The sequence below is a fragment of the Aegilops tauschii genome, chromosome 4 (genome assembly GCF_002575655.3).
Source record: "Aegilops tauschii subsp. strangulata cultivar AL8/78 chromosome 4, Aet v6.0, whole genome shotgun sequence".
NCBI lineage: Eukaryota > Viridiplantae > Streptophyta > Magnoliopsida > Poales > Poaceae > Aegilops > Aegilops tauschii.
Window position 1 is genome coordinate 272,915,957 of NC_053038.3, and position 21,740 is coordinate 272,937,696.

The window sequence follows — 21,740 nt, forward strand, 5'->3', positions numbered from 1 at the left end:
TCCTAGAACCCCTTCGATGGTCCCAGCACAATACCGGCATACCCCCGAACACTTCCGGTGACCGTATGGTGACTTCCCATATATAAATCTTTACCTCCGGACCATTCCGGAACTCCTCGTGACAGCCGGGATCTCATCCGGGACTCCAAACAACATTCGGTAATCACATACAAACCTTCCTTATAACCCTAGCGTCATCGAACCTTAAGTGTGTAGACCCTACGGGTTCCGGAATCATGCAGACATGACCGAGACACCTCTCTAGCCAATAACCAACAGCGGGATCTGGATACCCATGTTGGCTCCCACATGTTCCACGATGATCTCATCGGATGAACCACGATGTCGAGGATTCAAGCAATCCCGTATACAATTCCCTTTGTCAATCGGTATCTCGTTACCGGCAAGTCACTTTACTCGTTTCGTAATGCATGATCCCATGAATAACTACTTAGTCACATTGAGCTCATTATGATGATGCAATACCGAGTGGGTCCAGAGATACCTCTCCGTCATACGGAGTGACAAATCCCAGTCTCGATCCGAGCCAACCCAACAGACACTTTCGGAGATACCTGTAGTGCACCTTTATAGCCACCCAGTTACGTTGTGACGTTTGGTACACCCAAAGCATTCCTACGGTATCCGGGAGTTGCACGATCTCATGGTCTAAGGAAATGATACTTGACATTAGAAAAGCTTTAGCAAACGAACTACACGATCTAGTGTTATGCTTAGGATTGGGTCTTCTCCATCACATCATTCTCCTAATGATGTGATCCCGTTATCAATGACATCCAATGTCCATGGTCAGGAAACCGTAACCATCTATTGCTCAACGAGCTAGTCAACTAGAGGCTCACTAGGGACATGTTATGGTCTATGTATTCACACATGTATTACGATTTCCGGATAACACAATTGAAGCATGAACAACCGACAATTATCATGAACAAGGAAATATAATAATAACCATTTTATTATTGCCTCTAGGGCATATTTCCAACAGTCTCCCACTTGCACTAGAGTCAATAATCTAGTTACATTGTGATGAATCGTACACCCATAGAGTTCTGGTGTTGGCCATGTTTCGCTCGTGGAAGAGGTTTAGTCAACGGATCTGCGACATTCAAATCCGTATGCACTTTACAAATATCTATGTCTCCATTTTGAACATTTTCACGAATGGAGTTGAAGCGACGCTTGATGTGCCTGGTCTTCTTGTGAAACCTGGGCTCCTTGGCAAGGGCAATAGCTCAAGTGTTGTCACAGAAGAGAGTCATCGGCCCCGATGCATTGGGAATATCTCCTAGGTCGGCAATGAACTCCTTCATCCAGATTGCTTCATGTGCTGCCTTCGAGGCTGCCATGTACTCCGCTTCACATGTAGATCCCGCCACGACGCTTTGCTTGCAACTGCACCAGCTGACTGCCCCACCATTCAAAATATACACGTATCCGGTTTGTGACTTAGAGTCATCCAAATCTGTGTCGAAGCTAGCATCGACGTAACCCTTTACGACGAGATCTTCGTCACCTCCATAAACGAGAAACATATCCTTAGTCCTTTTCAGGTACTTCAGGATGTTCTTGACCGTTGTCCAGTGTTCCATGCTGGGATTACTTTGGTACCTTCCTACCAAACTTACGGCAAGGTTTACATCAGGTCCGGTACACAGCATGGCATACATAATAGATCACACCATATCCAATAGAGTGCGATTACGATGTTCGGACACACCATTACGCTGAGGTGTTCCAGGCGGCATGAGTTGTGAAACAATTCCACATTTCCTTAAGTGTGTGCCAAATTCATGACTCAATTATTCCCCTCCACGATCTGATCGTAAGAACTTTATTTTCCTGTCACGTTGATTCTCAACCTCACTCTGAAATTCCTTGAACTTTCCAAAGGTCTCAGACTTGTGTTTCATTAAGTAGACATACCCATATCTACTCAAGTCATCAGTGAGGGTGAGAACATAACGATAGCCACCGCGAGCCTCAACGCTCATTCAACCGCACACATCAGTATGTATGATTTCCAATAAGTTGGTTGCTCGCTCCACTGTTCCGGAGAATGGAGTCTTGGTCATTTTGCCCATGAGGCATGGTTCGCACGTGTCAAATGATTCATAATCAAGAGACTCCAAAAGTCCATCTGCATGGAGTTTCTTCATGCGTTTGACACCAATGTGACCAAGGCGGCAGTGCCACAAGTATGTGGGACTATCATTATCAACCTTACATTTCTTGGCATTCACACTATGAATATGTGTAACATCACGTTCGAGATTCATTAAGAATAAACCATTGACCAGCGGGGCATGACCATAAAACATATCTCTCATATAAATAGAACAACCATTATTCTCAGATTTAAATGAGTAGCCATCTCGCATTAAACGAGATCCAGATACAATGTTCATGCTCAAAGCTGGCACTAAATAACAATTATTGAGGTTTAAAACTAGTCCCGTAGGTAAATGTAGAGGTAGCGTGCGGACGGCGATCACATCGACCTTGGAACCATTCCCGACGCGCATCGTCACCTCGTCCTTCGCCAGTCTCCGCTTATTCCGCAGCTCCTGCTTTGAGTTACAAATATGAGCAACCGCACCGGTATCAAATACCCAGGAGCTACTACGAGCGCTGGTTAGGTACACATCTATAACATGTATATCACATATACCTTTGGTATTTCCGGCCTTCTTATCCGCTAAGTACTTGGGGCAGTTCCGCTTCCAGTGACCGTTTCCCTTGCAATAAAAGCACTCAGTCTCAGGCTTGGGTCCATTCTTTGTCTTCTTCCCGGCAGCTTGCTTACCGGGCGCGGCAACTCCTTGCCGTCTTTCTTGAAGTTCTTCTTACCCTTGCCTTTCTTGAACTTAGTGGTTTTATTCACCATCAACACTTGATGTTCCTTTTTGATCTCCACCTCCGCTGATTTCAGCATTGAATATACCTCAGGAATGGTCTTTTCCATCCCCTGCATATTGAAGTTCATCACAAAGCTCTTGTAGCTAGGTGGGAGCGACTGAAGGATTCTGTCAACGACCGCGTCATCCGGGAGATTAACTCCCATCTGAGACAAGCGGTTGTGCAACCCAGACATTTTGAGTATGTGTTCGCTGACGGAACTAGTCTCCTCCATCTTACAACTGTAGAACTTGTCGGAGACTTCATATCTCTCGACCCGGGCATGAGCTTGGAAACCATTTTCAGCTCTTGGAACATCTCATATGCTCCGTGCTGCTCAAAACGCTTATGGAGCCCCGGTGCTAAGATGTAAAGCATGCCGCACTGAACCAGGGAGTAATCATCACTACATGACTGCCAGGCGTTCAGAACGTCTTGAGTTGCTGGGAAAACAGGTGCATCACCTAGCGGTGCTTCAAGGACATATGCTTTCTTGGCAGCTATGAGGATAATCCTCAGGTTACGGACCCAGTCCGTGTAGTTGCTACCATCGTCTTTCAGCTTGGTTTTCCCTAGGAACGCGCTGAAGTTGAGGGCAACATTAGCGTGGGCCATTTGATCTATAAGACATATTGTAAAGGTTTTTAGACTAAGTTCATGATAATGAAGTTCATCTAATCAAATTATTAACGAACTCCCACTCAGACAGACATCCCTCAAGTCATCTAAGTGATACATGATCCGAGTCAACTAGGCCGTGTCCGATCATCACGTGAGACGGACTAGTCATCATCGATGAACATCTTCATGTTGATCGTATCTGCTATATGACTCATGTTCGACCTTTCAATCTCTTGTGTTCTGAGGCCATGTCTGTACATGCTAGGCTCGTCAAGTCAACCTAAGTGTATTGCGTGTGTAAATCTGGCTTACACCCGTTGTATGCGAACGTTAGAACCTATCACACCCGATCATCACATGGTGCTTCGGAACAACGAACCTTCGCAACGGTGCACAGTTAGCGGGAACACTTTGTTGAAATTTTAGCGAGGGATCATCTTATTTATGCTACCGTCGTTCTAAGAAAATAAGATGTAAAACATGATAAACATCACATGCAATCGAATAGTGACATGATATGGCCAATATCATTTTTCTCCTTTTGATCTCCATCTTCGGGGCGCCATGTTCACCATCGTCACCGGCATGACACCATGATCTCCATCGTCATGATCTCCATCATCGTGTCTTCATGAAGTTGTCTCTCCAACTATTACTTCTACTACTATGGCTAACGGTTAGCAATAAAGTAAAGCAATTACATGACGTTCCAGTTGACACGCAGGTCATAAATAAATTAAGACAACTCCTATGGCTCCTGCCGGTTGTCATACTCATTGACATGCAAGTCGTTTTTCCTATTACAAGAACATGATCAATCTCAATCATCACATATATCATTCATCACATCCTTCTGGCCATATCACATCACATGACACTTGCTGCAAAAACAAGTTAGACGTCCTCTAATTGTTGTTGCATACTTTTACGTGGCTGCTATAGGTTTCTGGCAAGAACGATTCTTACCTACGCCAAAACCACAACGTGATATGCCAATTTCTATTTACCCTTCATAAGGACCCTTTTCATCGAATCCGATCCGACTAAAGTGGGAGAGACAGACACCCGCGAGCCACCTTATGCAACTAGTGCATGTCAGTCGGTGGAACCTGTCTCACGTAAGCGTACGTGTAAGGTCGGTCCGGGCCGCTTCATCCCACGATGCCGCCAAATCAAGATAAGACTAGTAACGGCAAGTAAATTGACAAAATCGATGCCCACAACAACTTGTGTTCTACTCGTGCATAGAAACTACGCATAGACCTAGCTCATGATGCCACTGTTGGGGATCGTAGCAGAAATTAAAATTTTCTATGCATCACCAAGATCAATCTATGGAGTTTACTAGCAACGAGATGGGAGGAGTGCATCTACATACCCTTGTAGATCGCGAGCGGAAGCGTTCAAGAGAACGGGGTTGATGGAGTCGTACTCGTCGTGATCCAAATCACCGATGATCCAAGCGCCGAACGGACGGCACCTCCGCGTTCAACACACGTACGGAGCGGTGACGTCTCCCACGCCTTGATCCAGCAAGGAGGAGGGAGAGGTTGAGGAAGAAGGCTCCAACATCAGCACGACGGCGTGGTGGTGGTGGAGTGACAGTTCTCCGGCAGGGCTTCGCCAAGCACACGCGGAGGAGGAGAGGTGTTGGGGAGGGGAGGGGCTGCGCCTTGGGAAAGGTATGGCTGCCCTCCCACCCCTCCACTATATATAGGGGCAACGGAGAGGGGGGCCGGCCCCTCAGATCCCATCTGGTGGGAGGGGCGGCGGCCAGGGGGAGGTGGCTTGCCCCCCAAGCAAGGGGCGCCCCCTTTAGGGTTCCCCAAACCCTAGGCGCATGGGCCCTAGGGGGGGTTGGCGCCCAGCCCACTTAGGGCTGGTTCCCTTCCACCTACAGCCCATAAGGCCCTCCGGGGCAGGTGGACCCTCCCGGTGGACCCCCGGAACCCCTTCGGTGGTCCCGGCACAATACCGGCATACCCCCGAACATTTCCGGTGACCGTATGGTGACTTCCCATATATAAATCCTTAACTCCAGACCATTCCGGAACTCCTCGTGACGTCCGGGATCTCATGCGGGACTCCGAACAACATTCGGTAATCACATACAAACCTTCCTTATAACCCTAGCGTCATCGAACCTTAAGTGTGTAGACCCTACGGGTTCGGGAATCATGCAGACATGACCGAGACACCTCTCTAGCCAATAACCAACAGCGGGATCTGGATACCCATGTTGGCTCCCACATGTTCCACGATGATCTCATCGGATGAACCACGATGTCGAGGATTCAAGCAATCCCGTATACAATTGCCTTTGTCAATCGGTACTTTACTTGCCCGAGATTCGATCGTCGGTATCCCAATACCTCGTTCAATCTCGTTACCGGCAAGTCACTTTACTCGTACCGTAACGCATGATCCCATGGCTAACTCCTTAGTCACATTGAGCTCATTATGATGATGCAATACCGAGTGGGCCCAGAGATACCTCTCCGTCATATGGAGTGACAAATCCCAGTCTCGATCCAAGCCAACCCAACAGACACTTTGGGAGATACCTGTAGTGCACCTTTATAGCCACCCAGTTACGTTGTGACGTTTGGTACACCCAAAGCATTCCTACGGTATCCGGGAGTTGCACGATCTCATGGTCTAAGGAAATGATACTTGACATTAGAAAAGCTTTAGCAAACGAACTACACGATTTAGTGCTATGCTTAGGATTGGGTCTTGTCCATCACATCATTCTCCTAATGATGTGATCCCGTTATCAATGACATCCAATGTCCATGGTCAGGAAACCGTAACCATCTATTGATCAACGAGCTAGTCAACTAGAGGCTCACTAGGTACATGTTATGGTCTATGTATTCACACATGTATTACGATTTCCGGATAACACAATTAAGGCATGAACAGTAGACAATTATCATGAACAATGAAATATAATAATAACCATTTTATTATTGCCTCTAGGGCATATTTCCAACATGGTCGTATTCATAGGGAAGGCTTGGACGGAACAGGTGATGGAAACGAGGCCTCGCGTACCGCAGAACGGAGGAAACGGACCTCCTACGGTCGAAATGAGGGTCCTGTTGATCGGGAGGGAACCGCAAAACGGAGGAAACGGACCTCCTACGGTCGAAACGGGGGTCCTGTTGATCGGGAGGGGTGTGGCGTACCGCAAAACGGATGAAACGGACCTCCTACGGTCGAAACGGGGGTCCTGTTCATCGGGAGGGGTGTGGCATACCGCAAAACGGGACTCCACGGGATACTGTTCATCTCCACCGTCGACCTCCTCCAGCCTCCATGGGCTACCGTCGACCTCCTCCAGCCTCCACGGGCTCCTGTTCATCCAGCCTCCACCGCGCGCTACTCCACCGGCTACTGTTCAACCACCCCTCCACCGTCTACTGTTCATCCAGCCCTCCACACCACGGGGTCCTGTTCAACCACCCCTCCACCATCTACTATTCATCCAGCCCTCCACACCACGGGGTCCTGTTCAACGACCCCTCCACGGGCACCCCTCCACCGTCTACTGTTCATCCAGCCCTCCACCACACCACGGGGTCCTGTTCATCCAGAGGCAATGCCACCGCTCACTGTTCATCCAAACCCCCCGCAACGCTCATTGTTCATCCTAGAGGCAGCATCGATCGGCTTCAGTTAGCAGCAGTAGCGAAGGAATCGCTCGATCGGGTTCAGTTAATAGCCATTGATCGATCGCTCGGGTTCAGTAACGTGTAGCCTGCAGTGCAATCGCTCGGGTTCAGTTAGAGCCCAACGCCTCGCTCGGGTTCAGTTAGAGCCAACGCCTCGCACACGCGTGTGTACGTGTATGAGAGAAACGCGCATCGCTCGGCCCCCGAGCTCCCACCGTAACCGGGAACTCCCCGAAATTTTCCTCGCCCTCGCTTCTACCATAGTTTTCTCCGTCATGGACGACCCAAAGAATGTCATGCAGCTGCGTCTCCGGCCCGCCCAGGACGAAAAGCCCATTTTCTGTCATGATTTTTTGTCATAGAAGTAGGAGCCCACCACATCTATGATGATACCTGGTTTTGTCACAATTATCGTCATAGAAGTGTCATATGTATGACAGAAAAAAATTCGTTCGGCCCAAAATGTCACGGATGTGTCTTTTTTTTTGCAGTGCATGCTTGGGAAAGCTGGATGTGCTACAGGCTGCGCTTGTCGCCTCCGTGTGTCGCGCGCTGCCTATGTGCAATATAGCTGGGTGGCAGGAAACAGGTGAGGAAATGGCGGGAAACGGTGGCGTGTTCATAAAACGCCATCAATTAATGGAAACTTAGCATAGAAGGAACATCGAGCTAGCACAAGAAGTAGATGATGATCAGATGAACACGGACCACACTAGGGAACCCGTCGGTGATGAATTCATCAATCCCGAACGGTTGAATACTAGCAAGCGTTTGCCCACAACACACACGGCCTATTCCATCACAAACAGGTCAGATGGATCAACTATATGCCACGTATTGCACATTGTCAAAAAGTAATGCGGTATACCTTCTTTAACATGTGTTAAAAAACAAGATCTCAAGGTTAAATTAACTCATGGGATGGGTCGTATCAGTCATTTAATTTGACAGATATGACCCATCCTATCAGTTAATTTAACATCAACACAACTTCCCATCCAGTCACCCATGTGATGGCTGCTCCAGCCTGTGCACACTTAACTTGAGAGTTTTCTTACATGAGCTACTGGTGCAACAGCTAGTCCTTGCTGATAGGATGCCTCTTCGCATCCTTATGGTGTATCCGGATGACCGCCTGTCCCCCAATGGCCAATAGATGTTGTGTAGACAAAGCATATCACATACGTCTTATTAGAAGCAATCGTTTGTGTTATTTTCGGTCTTCGCACACATTTCTGATTACAGACCTGTTTGTCGCGTATCACACACGTCTTGTTATATTGAACCGTTTCTGTTCTCTTGTCTCAATGCAAACAGTTCATCCGAGTGAACCACATGCCGTATATCGCACACACCTTCATCTGGCTGCCCGTTTATTTTGTGTTGCCTAATCACAAATAGTTTATCTGAGTGAACCGTATGTTGTATATCGCACACACCTTCATCTGGCTGCCCGTTTCTTTTGTTCCTCCTCATCGCAAACTGTTAATTGAGCTGAACCATATGCTCTGCATCGCACACGCAACTAAAATCTGAACCGTGTTTGATGCATCCTCCATTGCAAATGTTTTGCACCTTATTTGATGGTTATTTTACACCACCGTTTGCGATTATGGCATCACAGACAATTTCGTCAAATGGTCTCTGATCGTAGTGTCGCGTTAGCAGCATCCTGCCGTAGTGCTTGGACGATTTGGTCGCGTAGTTCGCCCTTGAAGAAGGCATGGATGTGCTTGCAGCCGAGAGAGCAGTGCTGATGGTGATGATGACGATAGCGACACCGACGGTAGCGTGTCTCACTAGGCTTGCATGTCCTTTCCCGTCCTGACCTGTATGCCAAAATTTTTGGATATGGCCCTCTGGGGCGTGAAAGCATCTTTGGAGGGGGGGGGGGTTCCCCTATAATGTATGAAATGATGATATGCTCTTGGGATATATTTCGAAATGTGTCACCATGAGCTGGAAGGCCCCCTACCAGAGTAGTTGTTATGACTTATCTTTGGTGCTGGCTAGCCTTGGGCGGGTTCTTGTACCGTGAGGGCGCTCCTCTCCCGAGGCGGGCCCTCCGGGGGCTCGCGAGGGTTTAAGCCTCCTGGGGAGCCTCCAGGCCCGCCCGAGAGTGCCGCGCGAGGAGACGATTGCCGAGTTACGATAAGGTGTGCGCGCAGTGGTCCTGCGGCAGTTGCATTCTTGGCCCCGAGGGGGCCTCGGCGCCGCTCGAGCTAGCCCAAGCGCGCGCATAGCGCGCAGACCATGCCCAGCCCCGCTCGCGGGGCGCTCACCGGGGGGGGGGGGGGGGGTAGCAGGCATGAGCCCTACTTTTTAGCACAAACCAAAGGGCAAGAAAACACCGTGAATCGAAAAATTTCCCGCCCTTTTTCCTTTTGATAAGCACATGAAACTCCAAATCTCATTCCAAAAGACGGAAAATTGGGTTACAAAAAGAGGGCGAAAACATACAACCGCGTCCGGCGCCTAGACTAGGCTTCTCACCAGCGCGACGCTAAGTGCTTCCACTGGGCGTGGGCATAGTCATTGTGGGACATTGTCGACGGGCAGCACGGAGCATGGTGCTTCCACTTGGACGTGGGTGGGAGCCCCCATGAGGCCCGAGGGCGGTGCTCAGGGGAATCCGAGGCGTGTACAACCCCAACTCATTATTACGTGAGAGTGTCACGAGCGGAGATCTTCACAGGCGTCCCCGGCGCCTAGCGAGGGCCCCGCTCGGTGCCTCCCTCGACCACCGTTGGGGCGTCCAGAAACCAGGACGAGACCAAGGGGCAAGGGGGTACGCTTACGTGCCCTGGCGATCAAAGGGCCCCCACCGGGGCGAATGGCTCGCCGGTGCCTTCCCTGGCGGAGGACCTACGTCCGTGCGGCATGCGCCACCGTCGTGTCGGTGCCTTGCGCCGCGTGGCGCGGGGGAGGCTCTGGCGCCGGGCTCTCACCGGGCAACTCCCAGTGCATTAAGTCCGCTTGTGGCTTGGCCATCGTCCTGAGGTCCACGGACGCTGTCGTGGCTTGGTTCACCTACGGTCCATGGTTAGCATAATCATGCCCCAGAGATATTCTTTGTACCCGGTGGTTGTTGTTGTCGAAGGCGCCAGTGGAGCTCTGGAGTGGCTCGCGCATAGTCTCGGTTTCGCGTGGTCCCGATGCCCAGGCTGGTGGGGGGAACGAGCAGGAGCTTCTTCTTGACGCATACAACGAGCCCATCAGTGGAGGTACAGGGGTGCCTGGAGCCGCCGTCCCTGAGTCGGTGCCCGGCCGCCCGGCGCTGTTGCTTGCCATCCTTTGCACCAGGTCACAACGACCGTAGGATGGCATCTCCGCGTAGTCCTGGGAGGGGCCGCCCGGCCCTGCCACACCCGGAGGTAATGTATCCTGGGTAGAGTAAGCGGCGTCGTGGGCCAGTTTGCCACAGCGAGGTCCTTCGCCCCCCCCCCCCCCGAGGAAGGGCACGCGGGTGTAGAGCGGGCCGGCACGTGCCCCCGGTAGCGCTGGCGATGTTGGCACGATGCAGAAGGGCGCTGCACCCTCACAGGCGGCATCGAGTAGTTCAGCGACCCGCTCCAGCAAGGCATCGTGGCCGCCTCCGCCCAACCTGCATCGTAGCAGCTCCCACACCACGATGAGCGCGACTCGCGTGTTTGCGTGCTCCCAGTGGGTGCGTCGCGTCGACACCACGGCTTAGCCCGAAAAGACCACACGGTGGCGCGGTTACGACGCAACGCAGGAGTGGGCGGAGGTGGTCCGTGCCGCCGACGGCCGACGGCGCTGCCCGTCGTGCGGGCTACGAGGAGCGCGGAGTGGAGGGCTTCTTGGGCGGGAGGTGCCACCCGAGCGGGCCGAGCGGCCCAATGCTCAGCATGAGCTCGAGGACATCCCACCATGGTAGTGATGAAACAAATGGTGGACAGGATCCTTCGAGATGCCCCTACCTGGCGCGCCAAATGTCGGATTCAGGGCTCCGCAGACCCAAGAGATGTTCGAACTCTGGGGCGTGTATGAAGAACTCAATCTCCCCAGCCTTCCAACTCATCACTCTTACATCCCAACTTGATGAACATGAAAGGAAAGAGGCGCGGCAGTTTACCCAGGTTCAGGCCACCTTGTAGTGTAAGACCCTACTCCTGCTTTGTGGTGGATTGGCCTCGCGGTGGGCTGAGGATGAACTAGTACAGAGGAAGAACAACCTCAGGAGGTTTTTCTTGTGTTGGTGTGAGCTGGTGAGGGTTCAGATGGTTCGATCCCCTTCTATGGTGGTGGCTAAGTGTGGCACCCCGGCTCAGAGAAACCGGAACGCCCCGTATTCTAGCCCAGAGATCGAGGAGAAGTCTTCTGGAATACGGCACTACTTAGCATAGAACAAACCAGCTTTCTATTATTGCACGAATATGAACATAAGGTCTCTGATATCACAATGAATAACATCGGCACGACGACACTACGCCATCCCCAGTTGCTCTATGCAAGCAGCAGAACAACTCGAAGCAGCGGAAAAACTTCTAGCAGCGAAACAACAACGACGGTGGTGGACTCCACTCCGCAGGGACTCTGACTGGAACACTTATCCTAGCTCGCGAACACAGGAACAACACCAAACAAGCAAGCAATCCAGACACGACCTGCAAACTGGCATGACACGCCAGGTCAGTACATTGAATGTACTTGCAAGCTCACAATAACCAGAAGCATTCAAGACAAACAACAGCATGGCAATTACAGGTTAAGCAGGAAATATCATGAGATCATCAGGATAACATAACATGAACAACATGAACATAATACTGCTAGAACAATATGATCATGGCAAGAACATATAAATTTGATGATACTAGCATGCAACATGATGACACTATATCCACTATTTATTCTACTCGGGTTACTTCGTAACCATCACATGCATTACTTACCAACCTCGAACATCACACGATTATCTAAGGATCAAATCAAGCTTGGTATAAACAATACCATAGTAATCATCAAATGACCACAAGGAGCTTGATCTTTACCCACGATTCTCGCACAACATCACGAATATCCAACAACTCGGTATCCTCGTTACCACAGTGATCATTCCGGCGATCACAACCATGACCAACACTTGGTCTCAAACGGTGATCTTTCCGGCGATCACAACCAACTTATCTCATCATCGAACCAGGGTTGTTATTAAGCACATTATTATTAATACTGTTGACTCATAGTGTGACCGACACGAACTGTGCCCTTATCCGCGGGCGCGGCTATTGATAGATTTAATATACACTCTGCGGAGGTTAGTACACTGTACCCACACTACGGAACCCATGGCCTCGCACTCCCATTCGGGTGGAACAACGGCATTCCGACAAAACCGATCTACTGCCCTGACACTCTCCCGGCCACTCCGACTTACTCCCAACTGGGCTAGTCCTGGGTGGCCCCGTGTCTACCAAAGACAAAACGACCACCGTCGTGGCCAAAACATAAACGTCCCTCACGGGGACCGGATCCATAACAACAACAACAGGCACGCAAGGTTACGTCTGCTTGCCGGGGCAGGGTACCGCACGCCCATAACCTTCCCTTGTTCGAGGCACTGGTGAGAGGCACGACAATAGACCCAGTTAGGACCTTCCCATAAAGGTAAGCGTGGTTGCACTGGTCAGTTCGATATGGTGGCACCATGACTCAACCAACAGTTGTTCAAGTTCAATTTAATCCGGTTAAACTTGAGTGCAAATATGTTGAGTCATGATAAAATACATGATCCAATTCCAATGCATGAGCATGATATCAACAATATCATGAGAGTACCACATAACTATCCACCATATCAACAATGAATCATATCCAACTAAGCATGGCATACTGACTAGCATGAACATCATAAGTACATACTTCTCCGAAACATAGCATGACCACTAGCATCAACAATAAATATCATGCAAGAACATATCAACAATGCCATCATGCAAGCATTTAACCAACTGGATGCAATGGAACATGCATAACAACGGTACTCGGGACAGACGGCAGTCATGCACCGAAGACCATCACCAACATCAACATGTACTACTATCAAGCATAAGCATATGAAAGGAATACTAACAACTAGCAGGGCATGACAACCAGGTGCATAACAACATAGCAAGAAAGTAAGCACTAACCCAGAAGCATCACCGAACAACGATAACCATATTTTAAACAAGCAAACATTTAATAAATATTCAAGTTGAAAACCATGGCTACTGCATAACTATCATGCAAGTGGGTATTGTGGCTTGCCTGGGGTGGAAGAAATCACCGGGACAAAATGCGAGAAGCTTGCAGAAAGAATCGCCGAAAAACGTTTTCTCTCGGAGGGGGCTGATTAGGGGCAAGGGCGAAAAGGTAATTTCCAGAATGTTGAAACAGAATGAAAATGATTCCAACAGAACAGGCTCGACGAAACGAAGAAGTGGGCTTTGGATTCACCTCAAACGGAGTTACGGTTGCGGAGTTATGAGGTGTAGAAGATCACGGACTTTTCTGTAAAAATAATATTCACAGCCGGGTCCCTGAGTGGATAAGGCAGAGTCGCAAAAATTAGAAATACGCTTTCTCACCAGGAAAACGTATTTTGGGCTGATGAAAGAAAGAAGTACGCTTTCGTTCGATGAAAGCGCACAACTGGAAATACGCCTTTGGGCAAATGAAAACGCACTCACCCGCGGCGCTTCCACTTATCCATGTCATCAGCGGCGAGGCCGGGCTCCTGGGTCACTTACAGGTGGGGCCCGCCGTTGATTCTCTCTCCTCCCTCGTTCCTTCTTCTTCCTCCCGCGCTCGAGAGAGGCAGAGGCGAGGCCGGCCGCCTCGACGGCAAGTCCCGGCGACTCCGGCCATCTCCCGCGGAGCTCGGCACACCGGCGTGCTCGGGAAGAAGCGGCGCATCTGATGGCGTAGGGCACGGCCACCGAGGAGCACCGAGGCGAGGGCAGTTTCGAGGACGGCGGACGGTGGCTACGGGCGATGATGGACTTGGCACTCCAGGCCACCCGAAGAGGAGGAGAAGATGTGGGGAGGTTCGGGATGCTCCGGGCTGTCTACTAGAAGTGGAAAGAGGGAGAGGGAGGCTCGGACTCGAGCTAATTTAGGATGGAGGCGGCGGCGGCCATGGTGGCGATGCGGGTCGAGGAGAGTGGCTCGAGCTCGGGCAAGGCACTAGGGAGGACTAGAGGAGCGAGATGAGGCTGGTGGTGAGCTCGAATGAGGCTGGGGATAGCTATTTATAGCCGGGCGAGGGAGTGTCGCGCTGGCGTCGCCGCGGACGCGTGGCCGGCGCCGCGGACGCGTGTGCGCGCGCTCGAGCTCAGGGGAAGGAGACGGGGAGACGCAGGGAGGAGCCCACGAGGCACAGGGAGCCCACGGAGCACGGGGAGGAAGAAGACTGCGACAAACAGAGCCAAATGGCCACTGTTCGCCCGTGGTCACGTGGCGGCGAGCGTCGGTGAGCAAGCGGACGGAGGGGGAGAGGGGTCCAGGGAGTGGGCGACGACGAGGGCTATCTGCTGGACACGCTCACGCGCGCGAAGCCGACGAGAGGGGGAGGGGCCCGAGCAAGAAACCATCCAGCTCGCGTCCATGGCATGCCAGAGATGTGGTCACCGCGCGCACTGGTGCACACGGTGTCACAAGCGATGCGAAACGATGTCTGGGGTGGAGTCCTTCCTGGGTAGGTTGCAACTGAGGTGGTAACTTGGTTAAAGACGCAGTGGTTAGATGGTAAGTGAGCTCTGAAGTTTACTGCAGTAAACTTGATCATGAAACAGTGATCAACTGAGGCGAGATTAGAGGCAAACGAGTTGTCTGGGTGATTAGCTTAGGAAGAACTACCATACTGGGGAGTTTGGCAGGAAATGGACCAAGATTTAATGCACTTGCTTTGGAAATGCATAATCTGGTCCAGAAACTTGATCAGGAAGGTGCACTCATATGGAGTGTCAAATCGAGCTCAAATTGGGCAAGGCAGAGTCATTTGGTCCTATGAAGATTCTCAGAAAGTCTCATACCAATTGGACAAGCCAAACTGGTACTTGCTTCACAAACATCTCCTCTGGACAGAAATTTGCAAAAATTCTAGAGGAATAATGGCTTGATAAACCATGCCCAAAATGGGTGGAGGTAGGTTATATGGATAATAGAAGGCCTAGAAAAATTGTCAGCCATAATGGAGCAAGATAAAATATACTTGCTTCACAAACTGAAATTTTGGACAGAATCAAAGAATTGAAGATGAGCTCACATGGAGGCATGACATGAGCTCTACGTTGGTGGAGGTCTATGATATGATGATTTGAGGGATCATGAAAAATGGCAACTCATTTCGATATGCCTAGCTTGCACCTCCTTCACAAAGCTTCTTTCTGGATAGAAACTTTGGAAAATCATAATTAAATAATTACTAGGCAAATGAGGTTGCATTTTGGTATGTGGCAATGATATGGACAGGAAAAGGTGTCCAAGGAGTTTGAGGTCAATTGGGAAAAGGAAAATAGCACTTGCCTCACAATGTGCCATTTAGGGCAGAATAGGAAATGAACTATTTGGGCATGATGATAAACATGACAAATGAAATATTTTGCCATATTTGAGAAAGATATGACCCAAACAATTTATGAGAATTATTTGGGAATTTTAGGAGTGATGGAAGTAAAGGTTGCTTCACAACCTAGGGCAATTTGAGTTATTCCTTTAATAGAAAAGGAATATTCCCAATGAAAAAGAATATTAGGATTTGGGCTAGGATCAAAATGACATGGTCTAGGGAAGGGTTTGGGAATGACAAGCCACTCTGGAAACAAAGAAGAGGGCATCTTCTTCGGTTTCCAGACCACAAAGCCGCGGAAAAAGAAAACTCAAGCAAAAACCTCAGAAAAACAAAAGAAAAAGAAAGGGCCAAAAATCAGGCTGTCAAACTAAGCTATATTTATAGTGGCCTTGGTTCTCTTCCCCCAAACTGAAGGCGGGAAGGGATCCCACAACGGCCAAGTTTGAAGGGAGACAAATAGTACGTCTTATCCTAACGAAAGGTGGTCTTCGCGTGCAAAGCTTCTGGTCGTGACGTCGTGGTGGGAGGAAAGTAGAACTTGATGAGGTAATTGTACCTTCTCTCGAAAGAAGTGAGTGGGAGGAAAGTAGAACTAGATGAGGTAATTGTACCTTCTCTCGAATTGGAATGTAGCACTTTAGAGAAAACTGTTCCCGTGATGCCTACACCAGCTAGAGAGGAAGCTAATGATGATGATCATGAAACTTTGGATCAAGTTTCTACTAGACCTCGTAGGTTGAATAGAGCACATTCCACACCAGAGTGGTACGGTAATCCTGTCCTGGAAGTCATGTTATTAGACCATGGCGAACCTACGAACTAATGAAGAAGCTATGATGAGCCCAGATTCTGATAAATGGCTTGAGGCCATGAAATCTGAGATAGGATCCATGTATGAGAACAAAGTATGGACTTTGGTGGACTTGCCCGATGATCGGCAAGCCATTTAGAATAAATTTATCTTCAAGAAGAAGACAGACGCTGATGGTAATGTCACTATCTACAAAGCTCGACTTGTCGCAAAAGTTTTTCAGCAAGTTCAAGGGGTTGACTATGATGAGACTTTCTCACCCATAGCGATGCTTAAGTCAGTCCGAATCATGTTAGCAATTTCCACATTTTAGAATTATGAAATCTGGCAAATGGATGTCAAAACTGCATTCCTTAATGAATTTCTTAAAGGAGAGTTGTATATGATGCAACCAGAATGTTTTTTTGATCCTAAAGGTGCTAACAAAGTGTGCAAGCTCCAGCGATCCATCTATGGACTGGTGCAAGCATGTCAGAGTTGAATATACGCTTTGATGAGGTGATCAAAGCATAAGGTTTTATGTAGACTTACGGAGAAGCCTGTATTTGCAAGAAAGTGAGTTGGAGCTCTTTAGCATTTCTGATATTATATGTGGGTGACATATTATTGATTGGAAATGATATGGAATTTCTGGATAGCATACAAGGATACTTGAATAAGAATTTTTCAATGAAAGACCTCGGCGAAGCTACTTATATATTGGGCATCAAGATTATTGGGATAGATCAAGACGCTTAATAGGACTTCCACAAAGCACATACCTTGACAAAGTTTTGAAGAAGTTCAAAACGGACCAGTCAAAGAAAGGGTTCTTGCATGTGTTACAAGGTGTGAAATTGAGTCAGAATCAACGCATGACCACTTCAGAAGATAGAGAGAAAATGAAAGTCATTCCCTATGCCTCAGCCATAGGTTCTATCGTGTATGCTATGTTGTGTACCAGACCTGATGTGTGCCTTGCTATAAGTTTGGCAGGGAGGTACCAAAGTAATCCAGGAGTGGATCACCGGATAGCGGTCAAGAACATCCTGAAGAACCTGAAAAGGGCCAAAGATATGTTTCTTGTTCATGGAAGTGATGAAGAGCTCGTCGTAAATGGTTACGTCAATGCTAGCTTCGACACTGATCCGGATGACTCGAAGTCACAAACCGGATATGTATTTATATTGAATGGTGGGGCTGTCAGTTGGTGCAGTTCCGTGCAGAGCTTTGTGCTGGGATCTACGTGTGAAGCGGAGTACATAGCTGCTTCGGAAGTAGCACATGAAGGAGTCTGGATGAAGGAGTTCATATCTGATCTGGGTGTAATATCCAGTGCATGGGGTCCAATCAAAATCTTTTGTGACAACACTGGAGCAATTGCCTTAGCGAAGGAATCCAGGTTTCACAAGAGAACCAAGAACATCAAGAGATGCTTCAACTCCATTCGTGAAAACGCCAAGGAAGGGGACGTAGAAATTTGCAAAATACGTACAGATCTGAATGTAGCAGACCCATTGACTAAGCCTCTTACGCGAGCAAAACATGATCAAAACCAAGGCTCCATGGGTGTTAGATTCATTACAATGTAATCTAGATTATTGACTCTAGTGCAAGTGGGAGACTGATGGAAATATGCCCTAGAGGCAATAATAAAGTTATTATTATTATATTTCCTTATTCATGATAAAGGTTTATTATTCATGCTAGAACTGTATTGATCGGGAACTTGGATACATGTGTGGATACATAAACAAATACGGTGTCCCTAGTGAGCCTCCACTAGACTAGCTCGTTGATCAAAGATGGTTAAGGTTTCCTAACCATAAATATGTGTTGTCACTTGATAATGGGATCACATCATTAGGAGAATGATATGATGGACAAGACGCATCCGTTAGCTTAGCATATGATTGTTCAGTTTATTACTATTGCTTTCTTAATGTCAATAAATATTCCTTCGACTATGAGATCATGCAACTCCCGGATGCCGGAGGAATACCTTGTGTCCTATCAAACGTCACACGTAACTGGGTGAACATAAAGATGCTCTACAAGTATCTCCGAAGGTGTCTGTTGAGTTGGCATCGATCGAGATAAGGATTTGTCACTCCGAGTATCGGAGATGTATCTCTGGTCCCTCTTGGTAATACACATCACAAGAAGCTTGCAATCAAAGTGACTAAAGAGTAAGTTACGAGATGATGTATTACAGAATGAGTAAAGAGACTTGCCGGTAACGAGATTGAACTAGGTACGAAGATACCGACGGTCGAATCTCGGGCAAGTAACATACCGATAGACAAAGGAAATTATGTATATTTTCATAAGGTTTGACCAATAAAGATCTTCGTAGAATATGTAAGAACCAATATGGGCATCCAGGTTCCGCTATTGGTTATGGATTGGAGAGGTGTCTCGGTCATGTCTACATAGTTCTCAAACTCGTAGGGTCCGCACACTTAACATTCGTTGACGATATAATGTTATATGAGTTTTATGATTTGGTGACCAAATGTTGTTCGGAGTCCCAGATGAGATCACGGACATGACGAGGAGCTCCGGAATGGTCCGAAGGTAAACATTGATATATAGGACGATGCTATTTGGACACCGTAAAGGTTTCTGCTTGTACCGGGTAACCATCGGATCACCAAAAGGGGTTCTGGGATGCCCCGATAGGTCTATGGGCCTAATGGGCCAAGGGGTGGCACACACCAGCCCACAAGGGGGCTGGCGCGTCCTCTCCCTGGCCGCAAGCCCTACAGGAAGGAAAGGGGAGGGTTGGCCCCTCCCGCCTTTCCCTCCTCATGAGAGAAAGGAAAGAGGGGGGGGGGCACCTCACCCTGCTATCCTCCCGTGCGCCAGATAAGGAAGGGGGAGGGTGTGCGGTGCTACTTCTTGAGCTTGCGTTGGTTTTTCCCTTGAGGAGGAAAGGGTGATGCAGCAAAGTACAAATAAGTATTTCCCTCAGTTTGAGAACAAAGGTATCAATCCAGTAGGAGACAACGCACAAATCACCGAATACCTGCACAAACAATCAAACAACTTGCACCCAACGCGATAAAGGAGTTATCACTCCCTTCACGGTTACTTGCAAAAGTGATATCTGATAGAGATAGATAAACGATAAAGTAAATATTTTTTGTATGTTTGGTTTATAGATAAAAAAGTAAAAGAATGCAAAAAGAGTAGATCGGAAACTAATATTGTAGATCGGAAACTTATATGATGGAAAATAGACCCGGGGGCCATAGGTTTCACTAGAGGCTTCTCTCAAGATAGCAAATAATACGGTGGGTGAATAAATTACTGTCGATCAATTGATAGTAAAGCGAAAAGTTATGACGATATATAAGGCAATGATCATGAATATAGGCATCACGTCCGTGTCAAGTAGACCGAAACGATTCTTCATCTACTACTATTACTCCACACATCGACCGCTATCCAGCATGCAGCTAAAGTATTAAGTTCATAAAGAACGGAGTAACGCTTTAAGTAAGATGACATGATGTAGAGGAATTAACTCAAGCAATTGTTGGAAATATGCCCTAGAGGCAATAATAAAATGGTTATTATTGTATTTCCTTGTTCATGATAATTGTCTGTTGTTCATGCTATAATTGTATTAACTGGAAACCATAATACATTTGTGAATACATAGACCACAACATGTCCCTAGTAAGCCTCTCGTTCACTAGCTCGTTGATCAATAGATCGTTATGGTTTCCTGACCATGGACATTGGATGTCATTGATAACGGGATCACATCATTAGGAGCATGATGTGATGGACAAGACCCAATCTTAAACATAGCACAAGATCGTGTAGTTCGTTTGCTAGAGCTTTTCTAATGTCAAGTATCATTTCCTTAGACCATGAGATTGTGCAACTCCCGGATACCGTAGGAATGCTTTGGGTGTACCAAACGTCACAACGTAACTGGGTGGCTATAAAGGTGCACTACAGGTATCTCCGAAAGTGTCTGTTGGGTTGGCACGAATCGAGACTGGGATTTGTCACTCCGTATGACGGAGAGGTATCTCTGGGCCCACTCGGTAATGCATCATCATAATGAGCTCAATGTGACTAAGGAGTTAGCCATGGGATCATGCGTTACGGTACGAGTAAAGTGACTTGCCAGTAACGAGATTGAACAAGGTATTGGGATACCGACGATCGAATCTCGGGCAAGTAACGTACCGATTGACAAAGGGCATTGTATACGGGATTGATTGAATCCTCGACATCGTGGTTCATCCGATGAGATCATCGTGGAACATGTGGGAGCCAACATGGGTATCCAGATCCCGCTGTTGGTTATTGACCGGAGAGTCGTCTCGGTCATGTTTGCATGTCTCCCGAACCTGTACGGTCTACACACTTAAGGTTCGGTGACGCTAGAGTTGTAGAGATATTAGTATGCGGTTAACCGAAAGTTGTTCGGAATCCCGGATGAGATCCCGGACGTCACGAGGAGTTCCGGAATGGTCCGGAGGTAAAGATTTATATATGGGAAGTCCTATTTTGGCCACCGGAAAATGTTCGGGATTTTTCGGTATTGTACCGGGAAGGTTCTAGAAGGTTCCGAAGTGGGGCCCACCTGCATGGGGGGACCCACATGAACGTGGGTAGTGGGGGCAAGGCCCCACACCCCAGGTCAAGGCGCACCAAGATCCCACCTTAGAAGGAATAAGATCATATCCCGAAGGGATAAGATCAAGATCCCTAAAAAAGGGGGATAACAATCGGTGGGGAAGGGAAATGATGGGATTTCTTTCCCTCACCTTTGCCAACGCCCCAATGAACTTGGAGGGCAAGAAACCAGCCCCCTCCACCCCTATATATAGTGGGGAGGCGCATGAGAGCAGCACCCCACGCCCTGGCGCCTCCCTCCCTCCCGTGACACCTCTTCCTCCCCGCTTGCGCTTGGCGAAGCCCTGCCGGGATCCCGCTACTTCCACCACCACGCCGTCGTGCTGCTGGATCTCCATTAACTTCTCCTCCCCCCTTGCTGGATCAAGAAGGAGGAGACGTCCCCGCTCCGTACATGTGTTGAACGCGGAGGTGCCGTCCGTTCGGCGCTAGGATCATCGGTGATTTAGATCACGACGAGTACGACTCCATCAACCCCGTTCTCTTGAACGCTTCC